The 15,459-nt window shown below is 40.9% G+C and overlaps 1 protein-coding gene across 1 annotated transcript in view; it reads right to left on the bottom strand.

The window, feature by feature from the left end:
* LOC102192890 (RNA polymerase II elongation factor ELL) overlaps positions 1-15,459 on the bottom strand; it is a 33,507-nt gene that overhangs the window by 16,493 nt on the left and 1,555 nt on the right. The window lies entirely within an intron of this gene.

The raw sequence follows: 15,459 nt of genomic DNA, 5'->3' as shown, positions 1-15,459 counted from the left end.
TTTGCACATGTTCAAATGCGCATTAATGCAAATATCCAAGCAGCCAATCACATGGCAGCATCTCAATGCATTTAAGCTCAAAGTTCAAAATATTAAGAACCATTTATTTATCCCAATTAATGGATGATCAAATTGTTTATTTTGAACGTCACCGAAGTGTTAGACTGCCACACTTTGTAAAAGCAGTAACTTATTTTGGCAATTCTGACATTTTTAAACCATTTTTCTTGTTTCTTGCTTTTCCCCCACCACTATTTGATATTAACTGCTCATGTTTTTAATTTAAAGCTTCGATTAGCTCAACAAAAGATCAACTCCTTTATGTTTCACCTGGGTGGAAAACAGTTTCTATTGCTTGCCCCCTCTATATACAGAGATACAAATGTTGAGTGCATTTTGGATAAATTAGCAAGTATAATATGGTCTCATGTGAAGAGCTGAAGGTGAGGAACTGATGATAATATATTGTTTATATATCAGTTTTTAAAAATCAAAAGTCTCTACATATCTAGAATGAAGACATGTGCTATGTTTTACGTGTGTACCACTTTAAAGAAACAACAAGAGCCTCATAGGCTATTAAACCGAACAAAACTAATACTGTTATAGGGAATTCTGATCTACTCTCATTCAGCTGTGTGGCCCATTACCTCTGTGTATTTGCCTTTAAGTCACCTCAGATGTTTTGCAAGTGTGCAACAAAGAACAGACGTTGGGTCTCTTTTCTTATCAGCCTGCTGCACATGTCTCTACTTGCAGGCTTTCATCACAGGAATTTATACAACCTATATTTAGCTTAACTCGGATGGGACAGAGCAGTTTACATGTAGCTACACAGGTGGATCTCAGTTCCTGAAAAAGTTGTGTTTCTAATTCAGCCTTTGCTGAACTGTGTAATGTTTTTCTGAGATAGTCCTGCAAGTTAACACTGGATGTCTCATTGTTTATAAGAAAATGGAATACAAAAACATGTTGATTACACAGGGGAGAAGACCAAAAGCATTCCCCCCCCCACCATAAGACATTTCTGTTAATGATTCATAAGGCGATGCCTGCATTTTCTTCAAAGCAAAAAAACAAAACAGAACAGAACAGCAATAAAGTTTAAAGTCTTGCAAGTTAAACAACCACATTAGGCACACAAATAAAAATGCTGATTTACATACAGATGTCACTGCAATCACTAACGCTTAGTGCATCTCTGTCAGTCCAAATCATTTTACACCTACAGCTTATTTCACGCAACAACCACTTAAGCTGCAAAACCAGAGAAGCAGCCATTAAATAAAAGCTCATGTTTCATCTGAAAAAGCAGAGAAACAGTCTGAGACAAGCAAGGGGAAAAAAAATCTATTAGTTGATCAAACAGAAAAGCACTCATAAACTGTTTTGAGAAATATAATTATTATATTTACATCTAAAAGTAAAAATCACAATTACAAAAAAGTAACTGAACAAACAAACAAACTGTGCTGCCCAGTAAGACTCAGAGTAAGACTCACAGCACACTAGATTATTATAGTGTATTATAGTGTGTTGGGGACCATGACCTGTCTCATCATGATCCACTCATGTATATTGTTTATTTCTTCTTTTGTCGCTCATATATTGTGTGTTTTACATTGCTGTGCTTGAGAGACACCGTCGACCAGAACCAAAATCCTACTATGTGTTTGCACATATATTTGACCAATAAATGCGATTCTGATTCTCTGCATCACCTCCTGCAACTCTAGTTAGAGACTTCTGGATAACATCTGGATGTGGATAGCATCTATTCTATCTATTACACACGATAGCTAAACATTAGTCAAACAAATACAAACATTAGTAATTCTGATACTGTAAATCTGATATCTGTACTTCTTTGTCACTCTTAACATGAAGTAAAATTGTATTATTGGTATTAAAGTCTTAAATTAAACCTTCAGAGGTACTCTGTTAGCGTGCTAACAAGCTTAACTAAACTTAAGAACACAGAAAATACTATGCTAAATATTAGCACACGTAACAGCAAATTTATACTTGTGTTAAATGTATGACTTTGGTAATTTGTAACCAAAAACACCCCAGAAACACTACAACATAACTTATGCCGTAACCTGATGTGCACCTCCCTGGAAATGTAACTACACATAGGGTTAACGCAGCTCAGAGCTGTTTTGATTGGCCTGTTCAGTACTGTCTAATACTCCTGTGCAGCTACTTTTTCACTGCAGGTTTTGGATTTAATCAGTGACAAAATAATCATCATAGCTTCAATATAATAACTCACTGCTGTCAGCAAATTTCTAGAGGGAGATGCAAAAACTTTCAGAATGGATGTGAGATAATGTACGAAGGAGTCGAAAACCCAGAGGGACAAATGATTGCCTGAATATTCTTTGAAAATTTAAAATGCTAACCACAACAAAGAGAAGCATTCAAAGATGGAAAAAGTCCCCACGTTTTAATTGTATGTGGGTGGCACCACATATGAAACATCGGGACATTGCCAGAAGATAATTAACATATAAAACACCACGTAAAAGCATCAAAGCTGGTAATAGCGTTGGCCATTCATGAAAGTTAGGTTGAAGCCTCTACAACAATTCAGCGCATAAGTCTAAGTCAGTCATAAGCCCGTACATTACTGAGCTGCTAGTGTTGACTGAAGAAGACAAGGAAGAATCAATAAGGAAAAAAAGAAATCAACATCCCACAAAGAGGAAAGGGTTTAAAGTCTGCCTCCAATGGGCTACTGACTGGGAAAAAAATGGATCTCCCTGTTGGAGCTCAGTCTGGGGGGGGGGGGGTTCTTTTTTTCTCCTCGTCTTTTCTCATGTTGTGCATTTTCCATTGTTGTTCAGTTCCGGGTCGCTGCTCGTGCGGCTGACCGGCCAGCTACCTAGCCTGACCGGTCTCCCCAAGGTGATGTTTGTGTATTGTATGTACGGTTGGCAAGGTCAGTCTCTTATTTGCCCCTTGGGGATAAATAAAGTCTTCTGACTCTGTGTTATCATGAGACCCGTTTACATCTCTAAACATTGGCCCCACCCACGAGCTTCAGCTTAACAGCAAACCATTATGTCATAGATCCTACAGTTGTAGAATCAAAGCCCCCAACTCAAGGAAACCTCTGATCAACAGTCCTTCAGACAGGGCATCACACAGCAGATCTCTGTCAGCTTAGAGACCAATGTAACGTTGGATTCACCAAGAAAACAAGACGCAAACATCGTTCTGCTAATTGTGTTAGTTCATGATACATTTTGTTTGATCGTAATTTAATCACCTGACTCTTAAAAGCCCATATATGCAAATGACATAATGAAATAATGAAGTATTTAAAGTCATAAAGTTAAAGTACCTCTCTGTGAATACATAGACAGCCCTCACTGCAGGAGGGGAGACCAGATCACCTCCTCGCTAATTAGCACACAAAACCCCTGAACGACCGATTTAAGCTACTTTCTTGACCTGTGGAGAACATTCTCCAACCCACTGCGATCTGCATATTCAACCTGAAACTCAACCACCTTAGAATCACCTAATATGCATGTCTTTGGACTTTGGGAGGAAGTTGGAGCACCTGGAGAGAACATGCAAACTGCACACAGAAAGCCCCAAAGTGGATTCAAGCCCAGGGCCCTCTCGCTGCGAGGTGACAGTCCTAACCACCCGGAACTAAATTTGTAGTTTTGCCATTTCAATATATTTTATCAACAGAAAACATTTTCTGTCTTATTGCATAATAAAAACTCAAAATAAACACAGAAACATGGTGTTCATGTGAGTTAGACGGTGATGAGTCGTGCTGCTTGATTTGAATATGACTTCCAATGTAATCTGACTTTCACGTGAAGCCTGATAAGCATTCATGGGTGATATGTGACAGCAGGAAGGTGACTAAGCACCACACTTCACAGGACAGAAGAAATTATACTGGTGGTATTTAAAAAAACAAAACGGTGGCACGGTGGTTAGCACTGTTGCCTCACAGCAAGAAGGTCCTGAGTTCAATTCCACCATCAGGCCGGGGTCTTTCTGTGTGGAGTTTGCATGTTCTCCCCGTGTTTGCGTGGGTTCTCTCCGGGTACTCCGGCTTCCTCCCGTCCAAAGACATGCAGCTTGTGGGGATAGGTTAATTGGATAATCCAAATTGCCACTAGGTGTGAATGTGCGAGTGAGTGTGAATGGTTGTCTGTCCCTGTGTGTTAGCCCTGCGACAGACTGGCGACCTGTCCAGGGTGTACCCCGCCTTTCGCCCTATGACAGCTGGGATAGGCTCCAGCGCCCCCCGCAACCCTGAAAAGGATAAGCGGAAGCGAATGGATGGATGGAAAACAAAAAAAAAACTAAAAATCTGCACATTAACTTTTCTTTTTTTAGCAGCATATGTTTTTGTCAGCTTACAGCTGAGTTCACACATAAAACTTTGCAAATGTAAGGCACTTCTAGGTGAAAATTAGAAGTCTGTAATTGCCAAGAGCATCCACTTTTGGATGCTGCCGCTTCTTCAGTCAGGAGTTCATTACAGGATGTTTTCACAGTAATTTTCAATAATTTATGGACTGTTGTGCTGCGTGCCGTCACAAGACTACAGCTGTCACAGATGCCCCGTCACGCAGTGCACGTAGGAGCAGTAGCTGGCAGCTCCACAGGCAGACATCTAGATCCCCACCGTCCAAACTACAACAATCACTCTTGTTCCCAGCCACTGGGGCCTATGCCAAAGCCAAGCGTATTCTCTTGAGAGACAAACACTGCAAATCAAACCCAGAGAGGCGCTCGAACAAAAGGACTGGGCACTTTAAGAGTTCAACTGACCGTGAATAATGAAATATTTATTGTCTTCCTCTGAAGTGAAATATTCAAAGAATCTGTGGGGTTGCTTCTGATCTTTGTGCTTTTTAAATGAGGCAAAAAGAAAACCAGATTAACCGAACAGGGCGCAAGTAATCAGGACGGTTAGGTATTCTACAAATATTAACAAAGGTCTCCTCTTAAGAAATTTTTGTAATAAAAATTGCTTTGAAAGAGACTTCTGACCTCAGTAATGCTCGGTGACCCCAGAGGCCACAAGGCAAAGAGGCAAAGCAAGCAGAGCCTGAATCTGACAAATGTTTCTGTTATCCCAAATCGAGAGATAACAGAACTCATCATTCTTTTTTATTGTAAGTTAGACAGTTGGGCAGCCTTGTTCCAGTTTCTGCCTTTTCACTAATTCCCCCACCATCAAATATTATGCCTCTCCTAAATCGGGTCTGTGGTACAAAGTCCAAATGTCAGTCTGTGTCTCATCATTGTCATAGGTTTCACCATTCGTTTCCTTTGAGCTTTTCCGTTTCATCCGTGTTCTTCAACTGTTAACGATTTGAAATCAGGTTAAAATGGTCGTAAAAGGTGCCATTTTCCTAACTAAAATGTGCAAGCTCATAGGAAAGAGACATCAGTCAATCAAATCTAAATCTGCCTAATTAAATAAAGACACCTGTGTGATAACACCAGCCCATCAAATAAGAAACCCAACACTGCCACGCAGTGATAAATGAGCACCGAGTTTAACTGCAGTGTTCACTTTAATGTAATTTTCCGGATCTCAGTTTCTGCACCAAGAGTAGGTCACTCCCTTTATTGCACACACAAATCCATTCCCTCAGGCCTCCAACAGTTTTAATCATGATCTTTCCATATTTATCATGTTACATATTAGGCCGAATAAATGAGCAGACATTTAAACTTTCACCCCCTTGGACTGTGTAAGGGAACGCAGCAGCAGTTTAAGGCTTGGGAAATCTATACTTGGATTTCTCTCGGTTTCTTGAATGTTGAGCTGAATGCCACATCTGTGCAAACAAACGAAAAAAATAAATAGAAGTACATATTTTATGTTTACACAAAATTTTGCATTTGTACACCTCCATACAAGCTGCAACTTGTTGCTGAAGAGTATTGTGCTACTCACTATCCCATTATAATCTATAATGCAACTTCATGTACAGATGGTCAAATCCTGGCAAGAATTAAATTTGTTTAATGATTTTTAGGACAAAATACTGTCAGATAATGAGACAGCAGTTGTATTTTCAGGTTCATGTGACGGGAAACAAACAAGGAGAATAAAGAGAGACATCTTGCACGCAGCACACAGCAGGAAATAATCCACTTCAAAAGCATTCAAGCTACATGCTTCGTGTGGTTTAGGCCACAGGCAGTATAAAGGATGTACGTGGCCACCGTGATGGCACTCACTGGTTTTGTACTACAGATTTTCAAGTCTCCGTTATTTTAAACGAAGCGTGGAGTGCAAACACCAACATTGGCAGGCTTGGTTAAAAAACCGCATTCGCAAACTGCAGCCCAATCCAGTGAGCACAACAGTCCAACAGCTGGGTGTAACATACAGATAGATATCTGCTAATTACTGCGGAAAACAAGACTGAAAATAACCCCCCCACTACAATTTAATTCACCAAAACTGAAGCGCAAAGCTTTTGCCTGGTCTCTACTATAAAACAAGTCATTAGTCATAAAATCCATTAAACCCCCCTATAGAGTAATCTATAGAGGCTAAAGCTGTTCCTTAAACTGGGATGTAAACGTGCCTTTTAACGCTGTACAGTCGGGCTTTTTCAGTCTGTGGGGTTCGACTCACTTTTGAAGCCAGACCTGCCACATAGCAGCAAGCTGACATAGCAGGTGAACTACGGTGGTGTTGTGACGCAGTTCTGATTTATTTTAAATGAAATGTTGTCAACCCAACCCTACATACTCCAAGAGCCCTTTACCTCAGGAAGTATTCATAGTAGGATGGCTGCAGTCACCCGTGCTATCCTTACACGTGTTTCACTGGACATTAAAGGGTGGGAGGTTAAGAACTGGCAGGTTAAGGTCTATTCATCTAATCAGACTTTTGCATTGTTGCATACAGATGATGAGTAATGTCTAGAGAAGTTCACGGCTTCAGTGCATGTGTAACTATAGTCTAAGCACATCATAATGACTGGGTTAGGTGCGACTGACAGACTGTTTCACCAATGACGGGCACGTGAGCGGGATTTATGGCTCCGTGCGCTGTCTGGCTCGGTCCAGTTTACAGATTCAGACTTGCTTGATCACTAAAGCATCCATGCAATCTTTTTTTGTTTAATTCTTAAAAAAAACCCTAGCAATAACTCTTACCCACCATAGTTAGGTATACAACGAGCTACACCCTAATTTTATTCAAAATGAGTTATCCTTCGAGGTTGATCCCACCTAACGCAGTAAATACACTGTACTTCAGCTGAAGGCAAACAATAGTTTATGAGTAAGTACCCCTGCCTCCACAATGCCAGCTTTTTATTTTTCCCCACACCGTCTGTTTCTGAGTTTTAGACCACAGCTGAGAGATAACGTTGCCATAAATTGCATGACTTGGAAGCTCAGAAGTGTGTGGGCAGATCTTTGAAAAGTGGCTGTCTTTACATACTGCTCCGAGAGCAGAATGAGTGCAAATGTACATCCTCACAAGTCCGCATTTGCAAGATTTCAAACCTCAAAAACAAGCTGATGCACCAGGGACACTGACAATGTTTGCAGACATTGGACAGCTTCTTTCCAGCATATCTAAACATTGAATCTTAGTTTGTAAAGCTTGCACAATCTTGCAAAACCTCCATTTTAATTAGACAGAGTTTCAAAACTGAACAACTTTCATCCCAGACAAAGCCACTCACTTGCACACACAAGATTTTTAATTTCTACCTGAAAAATAGTCCCCATGCAACCCACAGCTGTTCCTGAAGGAAAAGAATCAGCTGCTGGGTTTTTGACACAGTAAAAGTTGAGTCTGTCAGCCTCTGTGGTGACTGTATCTTAATGAGCCACAGTTCACTCTCTACTGTCATAAATGTCTCCACACGTTGAAGGTGCAGGACGGGAAAGGCTCATTTTCCTGGCTTTATCAAACTATAAAGTCAATTGAACAAAAACTGTGAGAGACTGCTGTCGGTGCACAGGGCTTATGTTTCCTGCTAGCTTTTGGTTGAATGTGGGGTCTGGGTGTAGATCTCATGCAGGCTATTGTTTCCACATCCTCTGCAGCCTGAGTAATGGCCTTCTGAAAACAGGCCGTCTTTTGTCCTGGCCTCCCCGGCTCCAGAGTGAGATGCCATGGCACTGCTTCCCTTTCTGGTTGATAGGAGGAGGAGAAGGTGGAGGAGGGAGTGAAACCTGTCGCCACCACCACTGTCTGTTATCAGCAGGAGGCAAGTCACTCTGAACTGGTTGCTAATGCAAACTGTGCATGTGTGTCTGTGCTAATCCAGCATGAGCAAAGAGGCTCAGCTCCAGCTCGTCTCACCGGGGCGTAATCAGCATTACTGCCACTCATAAGAGTGAAGGGGGAGAAAGGCCAAAGTGTAGCTATCAGCCAAACATCTCCACCACTGGTTTAAAGACAGACACACACACACGCTCAGACAGCCAGCCAACCACCACCCTCATCCTCACCACACTTCAGTAAACACTACTTCTCATCATCTCATCGCAAACAAAAGGGCCGAATCGTTCCCAGGGCCACAAGTTGACACATGCCATTTAAGACAAGTCCCCTCCACAATGGAGGACAGAGATACAAAACACAATGTGTGTCTGTGTTTCAGGCTGCTTGGAGGAGAGGGGGCAGGGAGTGGCAGAGTCGAAGAGAAACATACAAAGAGAGAAACCAGTGATTTTGAGTGTTTTTATGCAGGCGTGCGTTTATGATCCCACAGTCAATCAGTCAATGCTTGGAGCTATACTGTGTCTTCTCTCTTGCTGAGTTCCACATGCCGACACTGCGTGATTAATGTGGCTGCCATGAGTGGGAGACAGTGCATGTAATCAAGCCCCAGCCTGTAATCACCCTCCATTCCTTTTCATTTGCAGTTTCACAGAGGGGCAGAGCTGCTGCCAGACCTGCAAGCTCCAGCACTGGGGCGGAAGAGGCCGATATGAAGGAAAAGGAGGAAGTGGTGCTGCGCCACAAGAATCCCTCGAGGTTTCTCCCCCCTCTAATGCCAAGAACGATACATCTCTGGCAGGTGCCCGAGGGCCAGACTGCCAACTTCAACAAATTGTGGGTCACTGTTCCTGACAAAATGTCACTCCTTCCACCCTCCCAACTAAGCAGGATCCTCCCCTGAAGGGTATGTTACCCAACGTACCATGATGCACGTGTGCAGGGGCGGGGGGAGACAAGTGGCCCTTTACACCTCATTAACTTGTGTGTGAAGTTTTCACATAAGGGAATTAGACAGGAAACGGGATAAGTGAACCAAAATGTGCTCTGGATCTCCGAGCTGCTTGATTGGACAGAGGACGCTTTTCCAGAGCTAATGAATCTCAGAGGAACGCCCGCATTTTTTATTAAAATAAATCAAAACAAAAAAACCTCACCAACACATAAATAATCTGGTCAGCACATAAGAATATTCACGAGAAAGAGCACTGATTTTTTTCCCCCTCAGAAGACAGCATTTTCTAAACATGCTGAAGGAGGTGTGCAGTCATTTTTCTTGAGAGGCCTGGTATTTTGTTGTTGTGGGTGTTTAGATTTCATATGCATTTTGTATATCTTGTATTTTATGTTGTATTTGTTGCATTTAAAAAAATATGCTTTAAGTTGGCATGGGTGCTAGCTTGGACAGACGATGTACTACAAAGCAAGCTCAAGACAGCCAGACTTCATTCATCTCAGCTCCCTTAACTAAACTTAAAAGCTCAGTCAGATAACTGGTATCACAACGGTGGTAATCGACTTTCTCTGTTAACTCAGACTTTCTGCTTCAGGATCTGGACATGCTCACATTAAAAGGTGCGCCTGGCACATTATTTATTCCCCACCCAAGACAACAGCTACACATCGACCTTTGGATTTAAACATTAATATAGTCAGTCAGGTTACTTAGGGTGATCATCCTAATAAATTAGATATTCAAACCACTTTAATATGTCGTCAGATCAAAGGGAAATTTTATTGCTTAAATAGGTATCACTGGTGATAAATAGCCATAAACGTAACTGATCAATTTTCTAACCTAACCTCTGTTAGCTGCTGTTCTTGGAGTTGGAGATTAAAGCCAAGCATGAAAACACTACAAATGTTCTGTATCACCAACTGAAAGTATGTAAATTTCACTGACAATGCAGTATGTGCTGCAGAAACTTTATAGCTGGGCTTCCTTCAGTGGCTTTAGCAAGTCGTAAGTCATACAGGCCAAGAGACAGGCTGGTGACCCCCTGCCAACCTCTGGTTGCTAGGGAAAATGTCTATTCCTGGACTGGTTGGTGAGCTGTTGCTTGGTGTCGCTAGGTGAAACTGCTAACATGTACTTTCAGTTGCTTTAGTCGCCAGCAGGTTGCCTCAGTGTGTTTTGCTGAATAAGTTGGAAGTTCTAAGCTCCCAGATGGAATTTGGATCTGGAATTGTATCTGGAACAACCCAAGATGGTGCCAATGAACGTAAACTGTAGTAAAACTGCTAAATTTTTCATCTTTACTGGAACTATTATGGATTTGTGACGTGCTAAATAAGTTATCCACAGACTTTGTAGCCAATTTCACCTACCAACTCCTCCAAAACCTCCAGCAGCCGCTCACCGAATGGTTGAGGAATACTCACGTTTCAATAGAAACCTGTAGTTGCTAGAGGTCATTACCGATTAGTCTACAGACATGTGTGACTGAGGCTTGCAGCTTAAAAGCTTCATGCTATGAACATTTTTCCTTCCCCAGAGAACACAGAACTTTAAACACACTGTAAATAAAAGAATTATGAAAAGTTTCGATTAGGGCTGGACGATATTATACCGCTCACGGTAATACCGGTAGAATGTTGGACAACGATAAGAAAATAAAATATCGCAATAGAATATGGGTAAAATGCACATGCGCAGTGCCTTTTCATGCGCACATGACCGAAAAGCATGGCAGCAACGGAGAATGAGAAGAGGCAAAGCGGATTGTTGAGTGAAACAGATGAACCAGAATTGGTTTGTAAAAATGGTGCAACTTCAGTGGTGTGGAACTGGTTTAGCTTTTGTCTGTCAGATACACAACAAAGCACTATTTTTGCTAGAGCATGCTAGCGGGCCGTCGTTATTACTGTATTTGACGGACTAAGGTGCTCGTAAATCTGGGAGTAATCTGGGACCAAAACTCTGTCCACTTCAGGTGCCAAAGTCAAACGAACACTGCAGCATCACTAATAGTTAAAAACTGTCTAAATTCTTTCATCTTTAATAAATTGATCAGCATTGCTGCTTTACCAGGTGTAACGATTAAGTTTAACATCCAGGCATCCATGAAAACAGAATTTATTACATTTAACGGAGTTAGAAGTTAGCAGGAAGTTAGCGGAAGTTAGCTCGCTAGTTTCGCTAGTTACCTAAACATGATATAGCATGTTCTGACTGAGAGATTTCTGAAATAATTCAAACGTACAGCTATGCTATCACTTCCAACATCAATGAAGACTGAAAACTAAATAGCAGTGACATTTGTAGGGTTACTGAAGTTGGACTAGGTGGTATATAATGATGTGCTACGTGATCGCTAGCGACACAGCTATGTTAGCATAACATAAACAGTAAAGCTGGAGGATGAATGCTAACTTTTTTCCACTCGATAAAAGTTAACGTGAAGGTTCCTGATGGTTAGGGACAAATGCAATAGCATGGCAGGATGCTGTAAACGGACCAAACTTCAGTCAGGAGAACAACTGAGAGAATCCATCCACAATATGAGGTTAGTCATTAATATACTGCAACAACATGGGAATAGAGCAGCTGTGATAGAATACAGCATTAATGAATCAATGGTACAGAAGTGGAGGAAGCAAGAAGAATGAGTTGAATAAAGTTTGATTTATCCGACTGCTTTGTTTCGGTTAATGTGCCTTGTAATCCTGTGCACCTTATGGTCCGAAAAATACGTATTTGACTTTTTTTATTTGGCACACTGCAGTTTAATGTTGCAAGGCACCTCTTTTTAACTTTAGTGGATATTATACATGTTTATGCTCAGGATATGTCAGCCCATTTCAACTGGAAATGTCTTTTGGTTAAAGTTTCAGCAAGGAATTTGCATTTGCACTGTTAAATTTTTATATAGCTTTAATGCACATAAAAAACAGCTGCTTGTTTAAGTGAAAATAAATAGATGGGGTTTTTGCGTTAGTAAAATTGTGGAGTTGTATTTTGTCTCGCATCAATTATATAGTCAGTTATATCGTTATCGCAAATTTTCAAATATATATCGAGATAAATATTTTTGGCCATATCGCCCTGCTCTAGTTTCGATGTTAGATTTTAGACCAAAACTCTGCTCCAGACCACGTTGTGTGTTCAGCACAAGTTAACACAGCGATTGACCCACGTAGAAAGAAAGACACCTTCATAAATCTAAGCTCGCTAACACATTAATTTTGTTTTGTAGTACAACCCCTCTAATCTCCCTTGTAAAATACTCCTCAACCACGTTTCCTGTTTAAATAAAGGCATATCAATAAATATGATGCTTGTTTCTACTGTAGGGAAAAAATATATAATCAGTGCCACATACAATACAGTATTGTATAATGTATAAATTTATATGTATAATTTATAAAATGCCTGACAGATTTTCCCAGCTTAGTTGCAGTGGTTTGCAACTTCATCATATCTCAAGATGACTTTTTTGGGCAGAACACATACTTTTCAGTGCCTTTGTGGCAACTGTTTAGATAATCCACATACAGTACACAGTAATGATGTGACAGAAATACCATCAATGTTTTTTATATTTTGGTCATGGTTAAATAACTAAATGGTTAAGATGAAAGCTGTTTGCTGTGTTACTCCCCACTCCATTAGATCCACAGCAGGGAAGTTTTTATCACGCTGGGCACAAACAAACCCTCGGGGCAGGCCACAACACATCTGGACCGACTGTAACACATTAGTCTGAAAAACCTGATTCATTTTGGGTGATCCAGGCAGGGTGACAACACACCGCCTGCATTCCCCTGCTCATTGTTATTCAAATCAGAGGAGACTGCACACAATCAGAGGGGACTCTCGGGAACTCAGCATAGGCAGGCTAAACACATGCACAGACACACACTTGTGGAAAAATAAGTGCCAAAATCCTCTCCTTTCATTCACTCCGGCAAAAGAAACAAACAAACACACGGCACACACGCAGATGGACCTTAAGGGATCGACGCTGGTCCTGCCAGGCTAACGACTGCAGCACACCGGGCACAGGGGGGCAGGACAGGAAAGAGGAGGTCAGATATGAATAAATCATGTCTGTAGACCACACAAGGGATAAACAATCACACCAACCCAAATCAAAAACATCCTGCCAACACCCAGGCCAAAGCAAGCAGAAAAAAATTATATCACACATACTAACGCGTGCATACATGTGCCATTCACTGCATCACTAAAACACACTTTAACACAGAAGGTGTGATCTCTCTGCTCAATTACTGGCACACAGAAAAAGTAGGACTCCCAACTTGTAATGGGATGGGAAAATTAGCAGGTCAGAGTTCATGTCATTAACCTAGCTATTACTTCAGCAAAAGTGTGCCACTGACACACACGCGTATATCCCCACATTTATCAACGTCTGAGCCAGGCAGACAGGGAGAGCTAATGCATACTGAAGTCATGATGCCTCACGCTGTAATCAAGAGCGTTACAGCTCCTGTAATTACCTCTAAACATTCGTTTCGCTTATAAATCTGTGCCGTATATTTGGGAGGAGTGCCAGATTCTCTCCGATCCCTGAGCCATCACAGTGACAGAGGCGCAGATGAACTGTCAGGGAAAAAAATAATGTCTCACTCAGATCTCCCGATATGACAGAGTATTCAACACATTCCTTACATTAAGAGGAGGTCAGTTTAACTTTCAGAAAATCACTGTTAATGACAGTCATGGCTGTTAAGTCAACTATAGTCAGCATTTTGTTGCACATCATGTCTGAGTTTATGTCAACAGCAATGAGACACACATAAGTCTCTCCTAAACTGCTTTGTTGTAACTAATGCAGCGACCAGAGACCAGTGCATACCCAAGCATTAGTATAATCAGAGCAAAGCTGATTTGAACAAAACAAAGCTACCAGTGCTGGATGCAGGATAATTAGCAAAGTTATGGATATTTGTGATTTGGATTTTTTTTATGAGTAACACATGTGAATTTGCTTGTCTAAGCACTTTGTAAAGTGCTTTCTTAAGCTGCTATAAATGTATATTAAAAATAATAACAGTACAATAACAACAATAGTAATATTAATGACAATAGCGAAGACTACAAGTAGTATTACTAATAGTAATCACCAGTGTGTAAAAGTCTTGAGCCACCCCTCAATTCTGTATATTTTGCTTCTAAGGAGCCAGACTTTCTCACAATTTTTTGCTCTTGAGCAATAGTTCTCCAGCTTTTCTTTGTGAAACTGTCAGATTTTTCACTCATTTTAAGTCCAGTCCTTGTATCTTTTCAGAAGAATATTTTTCATTGTATTATTTTTGGTTTGGTAATCCACTTAACACTGCCCTGTGAATCACATAACTTATGCACTTAAGGGATGAAAAGTGTCTGCACACAACAGACAACTTAACAAAGAACCAATCCTAAACTTTATCTTTAGGCAGCGTTAATAGCCATTGTTAAGAGTTAGTAGAAACCTTGGCATCTCTCGTCATGATGTGCAGTGTGTCCTTGAAAAATCTGAGGTAACTGCACAAGTAGCGAGAAAAGACTGCGTTGTAGAATAAAGGTGGTCATACCAAATACTGACTCTCAAACTCTGTATTTTGCGTTTATATTTCCATGTACGTTTCCACATGTTTAAATAGATGAAAGCACCCATTTCCAATTTTCCTCACAAAATAAACAGAAGTTAGGGGTGGCTTAAGCCTTTTGCACAGTACTCTATCACTACCAACACGCCACCTTGTTGAGCAAAACTTCCATATAAAGTCAGTTGCCATTTCCCCCATGGAGCACAGGACAAACCCAAATTAATGAAACTCACTTTTCGCGCACAACAGCTTCTCTATTAAAAAATAATAATAATAAAAATAAATAAAACAGGGAATCCAACTATCATCTTTGGTTGTATTCTAACTGCAGGCATTTCTCAGCACGCCATCAGCTTCGGATTTGCAGCATTCGTTTTCTAAATTACTGCCATACGTACTCGTATCATTGCCTTGTCTAATGGGAGTTGCAGTCAGTACAGAGCACAACACAAACAAAAACAGGAACCGACTGACCGCTTCTTTACCTCCAACTCTTGCAAAGAGGTACCGACATGTGAATCAATCCTCTGTGACAGCTCGAGTCAGGTCAGACGCAGGTTAGAAAAATCCTGGACTAGTTACAAAAACGACAGGCACCACACCTTACTGTCAGAAAAGTAAAAGATTGTTTTCACTACTCTTAAACTTAAAAAAAAAAA

The sequence above is a fragment of the Pundamilia nyererei genome, unplaced genomic scaffold (assembly GCF_000239375.1).
Source record: "Pundamilia nyererei isolate P.nyererei 1_Seehausen unplaced genomic scaffold, PunNye1.0 scaffold00051, whole genome shotgun sequence".
Classification (NCBI taxonomy): Eukaryota; Metazoa; Chordata; class Actinopteri; order Cichliformes; family Cichlidae; genus Pundamilia; species Pundamilia nyererei.
The sequence above is the reverse complement of the archived record's forward strand: the minus strand, read 5'-3'. Positions and strand labels throughout refer to the sequence as shown.